Source organism: Lissotriton vulgaris, chromosome 1_1 (genome assembly GCF_964263255.1).
Source record: "Lissotriton vulgaris chromosome 1_1, aLisVul1.2, whole genome shotgun sequence".
Lineage (NCBI taxonomy): Eukaryota > Metazoa > Chordata > Amphibia > Caudata > Salamandridae > Lissotriton > Lissotriton vulgaris.
This window is the reverse complement of record NC_141685.1, coordinates 255,892,411-255,906,633: the sequence shown is the minus strand read 5'-3', so window position 1 is coordinate 255,906,633 and position 14,223 is coordinate 255,892,411. Positions and strand designations below refer to the sequence as shown.

The 14,223-nt window shown below is 47.5% G+C and overlaps 1 non-coding gene across 1 annotated transcript; it reads right to left on the bottom strand.

The window, feature by feature from the left end:
* Nucleotides 1-13,396: 13,396 nt before the first annotated feature.
* LOC147746827 (U5 spliceosomal RNA) lies at nt 13,397-13,512 on the bottom strand. The gene has a single exon (XR_015300406.1). It is a non-coding gene; the product is annotated as a U5 spliceosomal RNA (small nuclear RNA).
* Between the last annotated feature and the right edge of the window lie 711 nt (nt 13,513-14,223).

Below are 14,223 nucleotides of genomic sequence, written 5' to 3'. Positions count from 1 at the left end.
CAAGTTTGGAAACCGCTTTCTTCCATCCATTAGGGACAATACCAGATGAAAACAGGTGTTAACGGTGTAGTTAAAAGTAGGTGTAGCGACCACAGCTAAAGATGGTAAAGTCCTGGCCAGACATACATCCTCTATAATGACTGTCTTTGGGCAGGTAAGCAAGGAGGAAGCCTTCCTCTCCTCCATATTCACTTGGGGCATATCATCAAAGAGGCGATAAAAAATTATCGACGCTTTTGCGTCCGTTTTCGGATGAAAAGCGGCGATAATTTTATTGCCTAATCAGCAAGGTCACGCTATTGCGTGAAACCTTGCATTGGCGCCTGTTTTCTGAATGTCCAGCATCTCTAATGAGATGCAAAGTGGGCGTTCCTGCCCTGAAACTGCAGAAATGTCGCTTAGCAACATTTCTCCAATTATCAATGGGCACGCTAACCTGCAGAGCGACAAGCAAAGTAGCAATAACCTCTGTTATCGCTACTTTCCTTACACCTGCTTCAAGACTGACTTAGCCATGATATCATATGTAAGGAGGATGAAATTAAATGAATTTGTACTTGTAAAGCGCACTTATACCCCAACCGGGGTTTCCTAGCACTGTACACATACCGCTGTGGAACCCTTCCTGGCTTTTCCCTGTGAAATGTCCACTCCTGGGCACCCCCAAGGTGAAGCCAGGCATCCCAGCGCTGTTGGGGCTGTTGTGGAGATTAAGCAAGCTATTGCCCAGAGTGGGACCCATGATTAGAAAAGGCACTGAGGCGAGAATTATCAGGTCTGAGGACATTGAGCCCAAGACCCGCCGAAGCGGGAACTGAGCCCTGGTCCCGGGCCAGACCTCTGCATCAGGGTCTGCCGCTCTAACCATTGAGCCACACTTCTCCACAAATCATGGCTAAGTATGCCTTGCCCTATCATCAAGCTATCGCCAAACTTTGTGAGATTATTGCTGGATTTCCATTGATAATCTCACATTTGGCAGTTAGCACCTGGAATTTTATCGCTTTTGAGATAAGTGTTGCTAATAGCACGCTATCTCAGCGATAAAATTCCACGTTACCCGGCGATAATTATCCTAGAGCTAAGTGCGCTCAGCGATAATTATCGCCGGTCCTTGATGATATGCCCCTTGGAGAGCTTTGAGGGCAGTGGCGAAATGGGCGAAGGCTTGAAATCATCCTGTGTAAGACAGGATGTATCTGGAAGCAGCTGGACAATCCAATCTTGAACAGTCTTGATCTCATAGAAAAAGAGGCAAAACGGCCACAAACAACTTGGGAGGGGAAGCAGTCATTTTCACACCGGGTGGACTGATGAGACTGAAACTGCCTGAAAAAGAGTAGTCGAGGAGTTAGAGACCTGAGAAATAGAGCTTGAAAAAAAAGAGGTATTAGTAGCAATAAGAGACAATTTTTAATGCATGTCTTGTTGAAATTTCCGTGGTGCTATAGAACTTGACATGTGTGTGTGCGCATGTGGTTATGTTCACACATACAAGTTTGTGGTTTGCTGAATGCAAGAATGCTTCTGTTACATGGGTTGCAGACGTATTTCTCTTTCCATGACCTTAACCGGATGTGCCTAAGCTACCTCCATCCTGCCCTAATCTAAAGATTGATGCTTTGCTGTTCGTCAGATCATTCTTGGTGTTTTCTTTAGCTTCATTCTGGTGGCTTCAAGGAACCATGAACAAACACAGAGGGCCTCATTTAGAGTCTGGAAGAGCAGGAGCACCACCATAACCCTGTGGTGGATCTGCCCTGCCCAGTTCTCCATTACCCCCCACTCTATTTAGAGTTGATGGAATGGCCATTTTTGCACCTGTGGAGCCTCTGCTGGTGTAAACCTCCAACCTGGTGTGTTCCATGCTTTGAGGGTGGTGCTACTATCACTCATTTTCCCTTCCCAAGGCACGGTGGATACAGGTAGCGAAAGTGTAGAATGGGCAGCATGCATGGAGAAAACTTCCTGCATATCAGGCCATCCATGGCTTGCATTGAGGAAACAAACTCCCACTTAGACCCTTAGTGGCAGATTTACGAGCCCCTTGCACCATGTTTACGCCGCTTTGCGTGACACAACAGCGGCATAAACGTGGCGCATCCCTGCGCGGCATTTACAACGTGACGCATCTAGGGAGATGCATCACGTTATAAAGCCCAGCGCCACAATGGGGGCATTCCCAAGCAGGGTGGGCGTTCCGGCGCCTGTGCGCCTCGCAAAAGTGCCTGCGTGAAATCTACAAGATTTCACGCAGGCACTTCCTCGACGATGCTACATCAATTCCTTACGCCTGCTTGAAGCAGACATCAGGACTGACGCAGCATGTTAAGTATTGAGCGGCCCTGAGCATTGCTGGAGTTGCGTCGTGCTTGTGACGGGCAGCGATGCGCCGCCCTTACGTCACGAGATGAGTCACGCATCTGCCTACCCCTGCATGTAGCCAGGTTCTGAGCTGGGATGGTGCAGTGTGCTAAAAAACGGTGATGGATCAAGCCCTGATCTGTTGACTGGGTACGAGTGTTCTGTTTAATTCAGATACTCTGTCCATCGCCACCCCCTTTTCGGAATCGTTTTGTCCACCATAAGCATGGAAGGTATACTCAGATGTGAGTCCCTTTCTCACTGCACCATCAGGATTCAAGCAAGCCGGGCCGAAGACGGCTATAATGCCAGAAACCGGTCCCCGGAAGCTTGTTTCCTTTCCAGTATAAGAATTGGCTTTGTAGTTTGGTCTGCCCTGTTCCCATGATGCACTGGGCCAGGGGCAGACTAATTTGCATGTAGCCAGGTTCTGAGCTGGGATGGTGCAGTGAGCTAAAAAACAGTGATGGATCAAGCCCTGATCTGTTGACTGGGTACGAGTGTTCTGTTTAATTCAGATACTCTGTCCATCACCACCCCCTTTTCTGAATCGTTTTGTCCACCATAAGCGTGGAAGGGTATACTCAGATGTGAGTCTCTTGCTCACTGCACCATCAGGATTCAAGCAAGCCGGGCCGGAGACGGCTGTAATGCCAGAAACCGGTTCCCGGAAGCTTGTTTCCTTTCTAGTATAAGAATTGGCTTGGTAGTTTGGTCTGCCCTGTTCCCATGATGCACTGGGCCAGGGACAGACTAATTTGCATGTAGCCAGGTTCTGAGCTGGGATGGTGCAGTGAGCTAAAAAACGGTGATGGATCAAGCCCTGATCTGTTGATTGGGTACGAGTGTTCTGTTTAATTCAGATACTCTGTCCAGTGGAAGGGTATACTCAGATGTGAGTCCCTTGCTCACTGCACCATCAGGATTCAAGCAAGCCGGGCCGAAGACGGCTGTAATGCCAGAAACCGGTCCCCGGAAGCTTGTTTCCTTTCCAGTATAAGAATTGGGTTGGTAGTTTGGTCTACCCTGTTCCCATGATGCACTGGGCCAGGGACAGACTAATTTGCATGTAGCCAGGTTCTGAGCTGGGATGGTGCAGTGAGCTAAAAAACGGTGATGGATCAAGCCCTGATCTGTTGACTGGGTACGAGTGTTTTGTTTAATTCAGATACTCTGTCCATCACCACCCCCTTTTCTGAATCGTTTTGTCCACCATAAGCATGAAAGGGTATACTCAGATGTGAGTCCCTTGCTCACTGCACCATCAGGATTCAAGCAAGCAGGGTCGAAGACGGCTGTAATGCCAGAAACCGGTCCCCGGAAGCTTGTTTCCTTTCCAGTATAAGAATTGGCTTGGTAGTTTGGTCTGCCCTGTTCCCATGATGCACTGGGCCAGGGACAGACTAATTTGCATGTAGCCAGGTTCTGAGCTGGGATGGTGCAGTGAGCTAAAAAACGGTGATGGATCAAGCCCTGATCTGTTGACTGGGTACGAGTGTTCTGTTTAATTCAGATACTCTGTCCATCACCACCCCCTTTTCTGAATCGTTCTGTCCACCATAAGCGTGGAAGGGTATACCCAGATGTGAGTCCCTTGCTCACTGCACCATCAGGATTCAAGCAAGCCGGGCCGAAGACGGCTGTAATGCCAGAAACCGGTCCCCGGAAGCTTGTTTCTTTTCCAGTATAAGAATTGTCTTGGTAGTTTGGTCTGCCCTGTTCCCATGATGCACTGGGCCAGGCACAGGCTAATTTGCATGTAGCCAGGTTCTGAGCTGGGATGGTGCAGTGAGCTAAAAAACGGTGATGGATCAAGCCCTGATATGTTGACTGGGTACGAGTGTTCTGTTTAATTCAGATACTCTGTCCATCACCACCCCCTTTTCTGAATCGTTTTGTCCACCATAAGCGTGGAAGGGTATACTCAGATGTGAGTCCCTTGCTCACTGCACCATCAGGATTCAAGCAAGCCGGGACGAAGATGGCTGTAATGCCAGAAACCGGTCCCCGGAAGCTTGTTTCCTTTCCAGTATAAGAAATGGCTTGGTAGTTTGGTCTGCCCTGTTGCCATGATGCACTGGGCCAGGGACAGACTAATTTGCATGTAGCCAGGTTCTGAGCTGGGATGGTGCAGTGAGCTAAAAAACGGTGATGGATCAAGCCCTGATCTGTTGACTGGGTACGAGTGTTCTGTTTAATTCAGATACTCTGGCCATCACCACCCCCTATTCTGAATCGTTTTGTCCACCATAAGCGTCGAAGGGTATACTCAGATGTGAGTCCCTTGCTCACTGCACCATCAGGATTCAAGCAAGCCGGGCGGAAGACGGCTGTAATGGCAGAAACCGGTCCCCGGAAGCTTGTTTCCTTTCCAGTATAAGAATTGGCTTGGTAGTTTGGTCTGCCCTGTTCCCATGATGCACTGGGCCAGGGACAGACTAATTTGCATGTAGCCAGGTTCTGAGCTGGGATGGTGCAGTGAGCTAAAAAACGGTGATGGATCAAGCCCTGATCTGTTGACTGGGTACGAGTGTTCTGTTTAATTCAGATACTCTGTCCATCACCACCCCCTTTTCTGAATCATACCCTTGCGCCACGGCACACTGCATTGTAAATGCGGCGCATCTGCCGTGACGAAAGGGTAGTTTTGCGTGACGCATTTGTTCTGGCGCATCTCTGCTGATATGCAGAGATACGCCAGAACTCGTAAATATGCCCCTTCATTCTCTGACTACATAGAGGTTTGCAGAGTAAGTTTGCTGAGTGTGTGCTTTAATAATGGTGTCCGAACAGCAAACCTGCTATGCTCTGAAGGGGGTGCCACTGCTGCGGCTACCCTCATGGCACCGAAATTGTAGCCCGGTATATGGGCATCACTGACCAGGCAGGGGGTCTTCTGGCTAAGGGTCAGAGCCATTAGGCTGATCCCGTCTGCAGATCTGCTGACTTTCCATCAGATTTTTTCTGTGCCCCTAAGTGTGGTCTACAAGGTTATAATAGGCAGGGCATTCGACATATCAGGTGAGTCTTGTGGTCTTTGTGAGACATCAAAATCTATCCATTATTTTGCTTTCTTATGTAGCTATCCTCCATAATGTAATCATAGTACGAGAAGAAAGTCAGAGCTGGTGACTGCAGGAAAATAAACAGAATAGATGAGTTGTGTCACTCTATCCAGACACACAAACACACACACATATCCTCACACTACACGCCACAGCCTTTTCGAATATGTAGTTGTATTATCAGGGCAGCAGATGGGAAATGGGCAAACCTGGCCGGATAAATGACCTTAAACTAAGACTAAGATATTTTAAGCTATATACATTTATGGATATCAAACGCAGTTTTTGCTTTATTTTTTCATCAAAGGATTCACTCCACAATTCCATAAAGCATAGCCAACGCGTTTCGTCTACTGAGAGACTTCTTCAGGGCTTGAATGTATGGTGAAAAAAGTATTGCATCACATTTTGTAGTGCTCCTATCCCAGTAAAAGATTGTTTCTTTCTTGTTCCCCAGTTCAAGCTATGGAGAGAGGGTTCCACTAGGTGGTGTGATCTACATCACGCTCCACTGTTATCTGGCTTGTGTGTTCAAACCCAAGACATGGGATCAAGTTGCCCCATAGGAGGGTGAGGGAGTATACTCCTCACCTCCTCGATGGAGGTGAGGAGTATACATTTAGGTACAGACGAGGTGGACGCACTGATGGAGCAAGGATTTGCACGTTACGCGACTTGCTTGAATTCAAAAACCTCGCATAATGTTAACGTGGTAATCAACTTGTTCGTTTATTAATCTTGCCCTTTTACACTACACGCAGGTGTCCCAGAGACGCTTGCCTATGTGTTTACTAATCCTAACTACGCTTGCAGCTAATATGGTCGCTGCTATGCGGGATTCCAGTCTGCGCATGCGTCGGTCATACCCATGTGATGTGACACACTCGTAGTTCTGGAGGGAATTTTTCGCTCATGCGCAGTACTGCTAAACATGGCCGCTTTGTTCTAACATGCTCTTCGCTTGCCACTGCTGCTTTTGCTCAGCTGTTTTATTCTGCTTAACTCCTAATGCTATAGATATTATAAAGTAAGGGGTGTAGTGAAGCCAATCATGGTGTACAGTGACTTCAATTTTTTCTGTGCTTCTAAATTGTTTTCGCTTCTGCCAAAGCTAAGATGCTCCTGGGAACATGACCCCTGCTCCAGGAGAAGACTTCGACTGTACCTGAAATTGAAACATGTTGCGATAAATTTGTATGCCTCATTGTATTATGCCATGGGAACTGGAATGTAAGGGGTGGGTTCGAAAACCGAATATTAATTCTGGGAAAGTGCAAATTATAGGTGGTGTCATGACCTAATCGCCTCTCTTGTCCAATCCGAAGTTGGGGATCCTTACACTTGCAACATTTGTGGGTGGTACATTGACCCGAAAACAGTATAACTGGCCTAGGTCTAGCTAGAGAAATTGTCCGACTTGTCCGAGTAGCTGACCTGTCACTGACCCTACGAACTCTATAGGTGATTGATACAGAGAGCTGTGGAGCACTCTGTCCGTAATTTCCACAAACTTAGTCTGGGGTGGAGAAACCTTTAAGTGCTGGCGAAGCACTTTGCTGGGAGATTCGAGAACCCAATCGGGGTTATTGGCAGATTCCTTGCAGAGAGGGCGTAGCCCAGGCGTTGCATCCGAAGCTGCAGGTGTTGGTCGTACCCTTAGATGAGTCCAGTCCTGATCCTTATCCCGGGGTGATCCTGTCCTGACTGTCCATGAGCTGTACCTGCTCGCCTACTGGCATTCCAAGTCCTTGCGGGTCCTTTCCCGCCTTTCCTAACTGACCCGTGGCCAGGGTTAGTCCTCATTCTGTCCTAGGTAACTATAAATATATGTGGGTGTTTGTCTATCTAAATCCTTCTCTCCTATTTTTCCTAATAAAGCAATCTTGCCTATGTGATTTATCTCTGACATTTGAACTCTTATGAAAGTATTTTTCTAGCAGGTTCCTTATCTTTTCCCTTACCCAAACACTGAATTGTTTGCATATTTAGTATATTCCACTGTTACCCTCCCTATAGAAATTGAATGCCTTCTAAAGTATCGTTTTCCAAAATCTTTCAGTATATTCCAATTAGCATTTAGTAGAATGTTCCATTGTTCTTACCCAACCTTTAGTGACGTAATACAAATCTGCTAGACCAAATTAGCATGTTCCCTTTACCTTTCTCCTTTATATTTTTCTGAGTATTAACTGATCCTCACGTTAATTCATAGTTATACTATTTTTCTAATCTTGGTCATAGATGTTTTGATCTATGTAAATTTCATTCTCATGGCATACGATGACTTTTTGATGATTTAGATAAAGCTTTTGAAACTTCTTGCGTTTGTGGTTATTACATGGTATAAACAAATATAAATGTATATGGTATTGGTGTTATCTGCTTGAATCTCAATATTGTCTCCTGATCCATTGTGATCATAGGCACCTGTTTTCGAGGATTGGTAAGTCAGGTACACGGAAATATATAGAAAGGAAAATTCCCGAATTACTGATAGCGGTGTGTAGGTTACCTGATTTATGGAAATTAGTGACAAACATGTTATGGACCCAGTAGTGTATATTTTGGTAAATAAGGATCGGGTGACCTGCGCGCTTACCACGGAACACGTTTGACCACAGGGGTCTTCCTCCTTCCCTCACTTTTTAGGTCTCGCCTGTCAATGCGCATGCGCATTGAGCTTGCGAGACTATGGGGGCTTAAACAGACTTTAACCAACTTGCAAGGAATCGTGGCGATTCCTTGCAGTGTCCGTGAAATTCAAGCTCAATGCGCATGCGCATTGACATTAAAAGCGCGTGCACATGCCCCCAGCCGCCTGCCTTGCATGTCTTTTCCCTCAGGCGCACTCCTCCCACACCCCCGCTCCGCCCCCTCCCCTGCCTGCCGTGTCGCATTTCTTCAGGGCACCTCCCCATATCATTTCCCCAGCAGCATCTGTTCCCCAGCCTGCCGAGAGTAGCTCTTCCTGCTCCATCCTCTCCCCACTCTCTCTCCCCTCACAACGCCCCTCCCGCTCCGCCCCCTCCCCACTCTCTCTCCCAGCACTCTAGCACTGCTTGTTATTTGTAGGTGTCTATTTCTTTTTTTGTTGTTATACGAGCGAGCGCCGATTCCAGCATACTTCAGAAGCCCCGGTCTGCACTTCTGTGTTTCATTTTGAGGGTGGTACTTACAGGAATATTTTACCCAGCAAGTTTAACGGGTGCATTGTAAATCCCGAGAAGCGCTGTTGGAATACAGCGGCTGGTGTGTAACATCATTGTGGTGGTGGTGAGCAGCCCCTTGTCGGCACAGAAGGTAGCATGGGCCCGCTCCCATTGTTTAATCGGCAAATGAGACTCTTTTCATGCTCTTTTTTCCTATTTGGTGAAAGGGCATCCCTACTAACAAGCCAGCTTCCACGCACAAGCGTACTATTATTATTCAGATGCATTGCGCCTATGTTTGTACTTGCACCATTAGAGTGCTGACTGGTGTCAATCCAATCCTCTCCCATAGTGTGTGTTTTGAATCAGATCGTGTCGCATTTCTTCAGGGCACCTCCCCTCATCAGTTCCCCAGCAGCATCTGTTCCCAGCCTGCCGAGAGCAGCTCTTCCTGCTCCGCCCTCTCCCCACTCTCTCTCCCCTCACGACGCCCCTCCCGCTCCGCTCCGCCCCCTCCCCACTCTCTCTCCCAGCACTCTAGCACTGCTTGTTATTTGTAGGTGTCTATTTTTTGTTATACGAGCGAGCGCCGATTCCAGCATACTTCAGAAGACCCGGTCTGCACTTCTGTGTTTCATTTTGAGGGTGGTACTTACAGGAATATTTTACCCAGCAAGTTTAACGGGTGCATTGTAAATCCCGAGAAGCGCTGTTGGAATACAGCGGCTGGTGTGTAACATCATTGTGGTGGTGGTGAGCAGCCCCTCGTCAGCACAGAAGGTAGCATGGGCCCGCTCCCATTGTTTAATCGGCAAATGAGACTCTTTTCATGCTCTTTTTTCCTAGTTGGTGAAAGGGCATCCCTACTAACAAGCCAGCTTCCACGCACAAGCGTACTATTATTATTCAGATGCATTGCGCCTATGTTTGTACTTGCACCATTAGAGTGCTGACTGGTGTCAATCCAATCCTCTCCCATAGTGTGTGTTTTGAATCAGATCGTGTCGCATTTCTTCAGGGCACCTCCCCTCATCAGTTCCCCAGCAGCATCTGTTCCCAGCCTGCCGAGAGCAGCTCTTCCTGCTCCGCCCTCTCCCCACTCTCTCTCCCCTCACGACGCCCATCCCGCTCCGCCCCCTCCCCACTCTCTCTCCCAGCACTCTAGCACTGCTTGTTATTTATAGGTGTCTATTTTTTGTATACGAGCGAGCGCCGATTCCAGCATACTTCAGAAACCCCGGTCTGCACTTCTGTGTTTCATTTTGAGGGTGGTACTTACAGGAATATTTTACCCAGCAAGTTTAACGGGTGCATTGTAAATCCCGAGAAGCGCTGTTGGAATACAGCGGCTGGTGTGTAACATCATTGTGGTCGTGGTGAGCAGCCCCTCGTTGGGACAGAAGGTAGCATGGGCCCGCTCCCATTGTTTAATCGGCAAATGAGACTCTTTTCATGCTCTTTTTTCCTATTTGGTGAAAGGGCATCCCTACTAACAAGCCAGCTTCCACGCACAAGCGTACTATTATTATTCAGATGCATTGCGCCTATGTTTGTACTTGCACCATTAGAGTGCTGACTGGTGTCAATCCAATCCTCTCCCATAGTGTGTGTTTTGAATCAGATCGTTCACTGGAAAGAGCGTAACAAAGACATTCAGAACATGAGTTGTAGATCACAGTAGTGTGAGGATAATTTGAAGCAAAATGCAGACACTTTTCCGACAAAAGCAAAGTATTTATTTTTTGAAGTTCACCATATTATCCTTTCCTTTGACCTCTCGGCCCCTCTGGAGACACAGGCCCCAGAGCAGGCGCTGCATTTAAGAGTAGACAGCTACATGTTCCAGTGTCCGGTCAAAATTTAAAAGTGCTCCACATGCAGCAGAAATAGTTGACTGCATTATACTCGCCACAGCATTTGCTGCCCTTGCTCCAAAAGTTGCTTCTGATCACGGCAGCTGTGTTTGAAATTTCACTAATGCCTGCTTGTGAACTTCAATCATATTCAAAAAAAGACTCAAGTCTAACCCTATGCCAGAGTCACTATGAACTGCTCTTTGACAGCAACATGAAACAAACAAAAAATTAACAAAAATCCCCCTCCCACTGTCTAATTTTTTTAAGGCGATGTCCTAATAAACCCCTGATTTTTTATGTATTTTAAAACCAACACCCTTTGGAGTGCATGTTTCTTCTTACTCTCTCCCCTGTCTACTACTCACACTTCATATCTACCCCCCTACCCTCTACATGTGGCACTGCGACTTCCCTAAGTTTATTGCTTCCTGTGCCCCTCCTATGTGTTATTTTTCTCCCTCTCCCCATCTCCCACTCAGCACCACCACAGCATCACTCCGCACCACCACAGCACCACTCCGCACCACCACATCACCAGTCAGCACCACCACAGCACCACTCAGCATCACCACAGCACCACTCAGCACCACTCTGCACCACCACAGCACCACTCTGCACCACCACAGCACCACTCTGCACCACCACAGCACCACTCTGCACCACCACACCACCACTCTGCACCACCACAGCACCACTCAGCAGCACCACCACAGCACCACTCAGCACCACCACAGCACCACTCAGCACCACCACAGCACCACTCAGCACCACCACAGCACCACTCAGCACCACCACAGCATCACTCAGCAACACCACAACATCACTCAGCACCATCCCAGCATCACTCAGCACCACTCACCATCACCACATCATCACTCACCATCACCACATCATCACTCAGCATCACCCCAGCATCACTCAGCATCACCCCAGCATCACTCAGCACCACTCACCATCACCACATCATCACTCACCATCACCACATCATCACTCAGCATCACCCCAGCATCACTCAGCTCCACCCCAGCATCACTCCGCTCCACACCAGCATCACTCCGCTCCACCCCAGCATCACTCTGCTCCACCCCAGCATCACTCCGCTCCACCCCAGCATCACTCCGCTCCACCCCAGCATCACTCCGCTCCACCCCAGCATCACTCCGCTCCACCCCAGCATCACTCCGCTCCACCCCAGCAGCAGTCTGCTCCACCCCAGCAGCACTCTGCTCCACCCCAGCAGCACTCTGCTCCACCCCAGCAGCAATTCGCTCCACCCCAGCAGCACTCCGCTCCACCCCAGCAGCACTCCGCTCCACCCCAGCAGCACTCCGCTCCACCCCAGCAGCACTCCGCTCCACCCCAGCAGAACTCCGCTCCACCCCAGCAGCACTCCGCTCCACCCAAGCAGCACTCAGCGCAACCACAGCATCACTCAGCACCACCACAGCATCACTGGTTCAAATATGTTCTTTCAATGTTTCAAGCTGTTTTCAAGCTTTCAAGCTTTATTACAAATCACAAAAATATGTTAATATTTCACTTCTGTTCTTGGATTTTCGTCACAATAAAAAACACTGAACATAATCTTCACAAAAGTTATTTACAAAAGTTTAAGATATTGACATTACAAATTAAATATATTATTTCAGTATTAATTATTTAAAAAAATTAAAATGTAAATGTAAATGTATAGGCATTTATATAGCGCACTACTTACCCGTAGGGTCCCAAGGCGCTTCGACCGCTGCGAAACCCTTCCTGGCTTCCCTGAGAGATGGTCCCTTAATGGGTATCTCCAGGGTGAGACCAGTCATCCCCGGCGGTCTGGTGGGGCCGTTAGTGAAGATGAGGCAAGCTAATGCCCAGAGTTGCCGAGTGTGATCGCTGATCAGAGTGGGCACCGAGGCGAGAGAATTATCGAGTCCGCTGACCCTGGTCCAGAACCCTGCCGCGCCAGGAATCTAACCCTGGTCCCGGGCCGTCCTCTGCTCTCGGGTCTGCCGCCTCTAACCAGTGAGCCACACTACTTCACTAAAAGCCACTGTAATTTGTAATATCAATACATCTAAGTCATGTAAATACAAAAAATGTTGCATTACAAATGCTATAGGTGTCACATTTGCGAAAGTTATAACTATTGGCATTGTAAATGACAAAGCTATTAATTTAGCTATTTAAAAAAAAAACACATACATTAAAAAAATGTCATTTCTAAGACCAATAGCTCAAACTTTCCTAATGCGAGACCTATTGCATTTCCAATGCTTGTTTCACCATACATTCAAGCCCTGAAGAAGTCTCTCAGTAGACGAAACGCATTGGCTATGCTTTATGGAGTTGTGGAGTGAATCCTTTGATGAAAAAATAAAGTGAAAACTGCATTTGAAAACATATACCACAGGAGTTGGACAATTCTTCTTTATTGTGCTGATAATTTGTGGACTGCAATATGACAAAGTAATATCTGTATACAACAGCGCTGAAACCTCTTTGCAGGCCAATTTGCTGTGGGACTTGGTCCTACTTTGTGGGGAGTTTAGAGGGGAGTACTCCCTGGTTTTGTGAACCTTATGTTATTTTAGGACACAATTGAATTTGTTGTGTGTTGGTCTAAATAGCCTTTGCCATCTGTTTGTGTGTTTTACATTTATGGATATCATCAAGATAAAGGCACAAAGACAGATTTGGAGACTATGGTCATGGTTTCATGTTCTGTAGTAATGTTGGGCGATAATCTGTTGACATGGTAATAACCACTTCCCTAAATTGTCCTGAGTTGCGCACCTCAGCACGAAGTCAGAAATTTCGCAGACAATTGTTCCTCATATGTACATTTAAATGTGACTCGATAGTAATCTAAAGAAAGTATATAGTATGATGCTCTTCGCGCTTTAAACCAGCGACGATATGCCTGCACAATAGAAACACATATTTTATTGCTCTTATATTAACTAGTTTGGGCAGTTCTATCAGAGATAGAACTTTCAAAAATTGAGTGAAACTCTTTAATGTTCCTCTCCACGGAAATCTTTAGTAAAAGGCGAAAGATTTATTCGGTTTGAAGAGAAACCAGAGTGTAGAAATTTCCCGGGGAAGCAGAGACCGCAATGAACACAACTCATAGGACTCTGAGCGTGAGATAAAAAAAACGATAAGAAGACTTAGAATGTATCAGTAAATATATTATTATCCTTTTTATGATTAGATTAAGAGGTACATTTAATTCAACGACATAAGAAGGATTACAGGCGGCAGGGGATTGTGGGTATGCAAATAACCCCTAATGGAGCCCCCGTGACAAGGCTTCGCAGTCACACGTGACCCTCGAGAGTGTAACCGGGTTTACTTTTGTTGCTCTCTTAGCGCAAATATTGCTCTAGAGAAAATGAACGCTTAGCACGAGCATTAGTCTGCCTGCTCTATACACGGGCAGATTTTTTTTATATGTATATTCAATTCCCCGCTGGTCTTTCCGTGATTTGCTGTTGAGCCGCAGCCGGGACTCGAACCCTGGTCCAGGGTCGCAGCTTTGGCTGTTAAGTCGCCCCTTCCTCCGCCTCTCGCGCAGCTCGAGCTCCTGCAGGGGGTCTGAGGGTCTGACCGGCCCAGGCACCGCCGGGTCAGTCCACCCCCGCCCACAGCTGTGTTTCCGGGTCACTGAATGGGGCTCACCCGCAGAACAGCAGCAAAAGCTGCACATTGTGGAGCCGGTGACCCGGCTCGGATCACGGCTTCCGCCCAACGCAGGGGATTCTGAGAAAACCCCTCTTTCCCGTGCCTGGAAGGTGT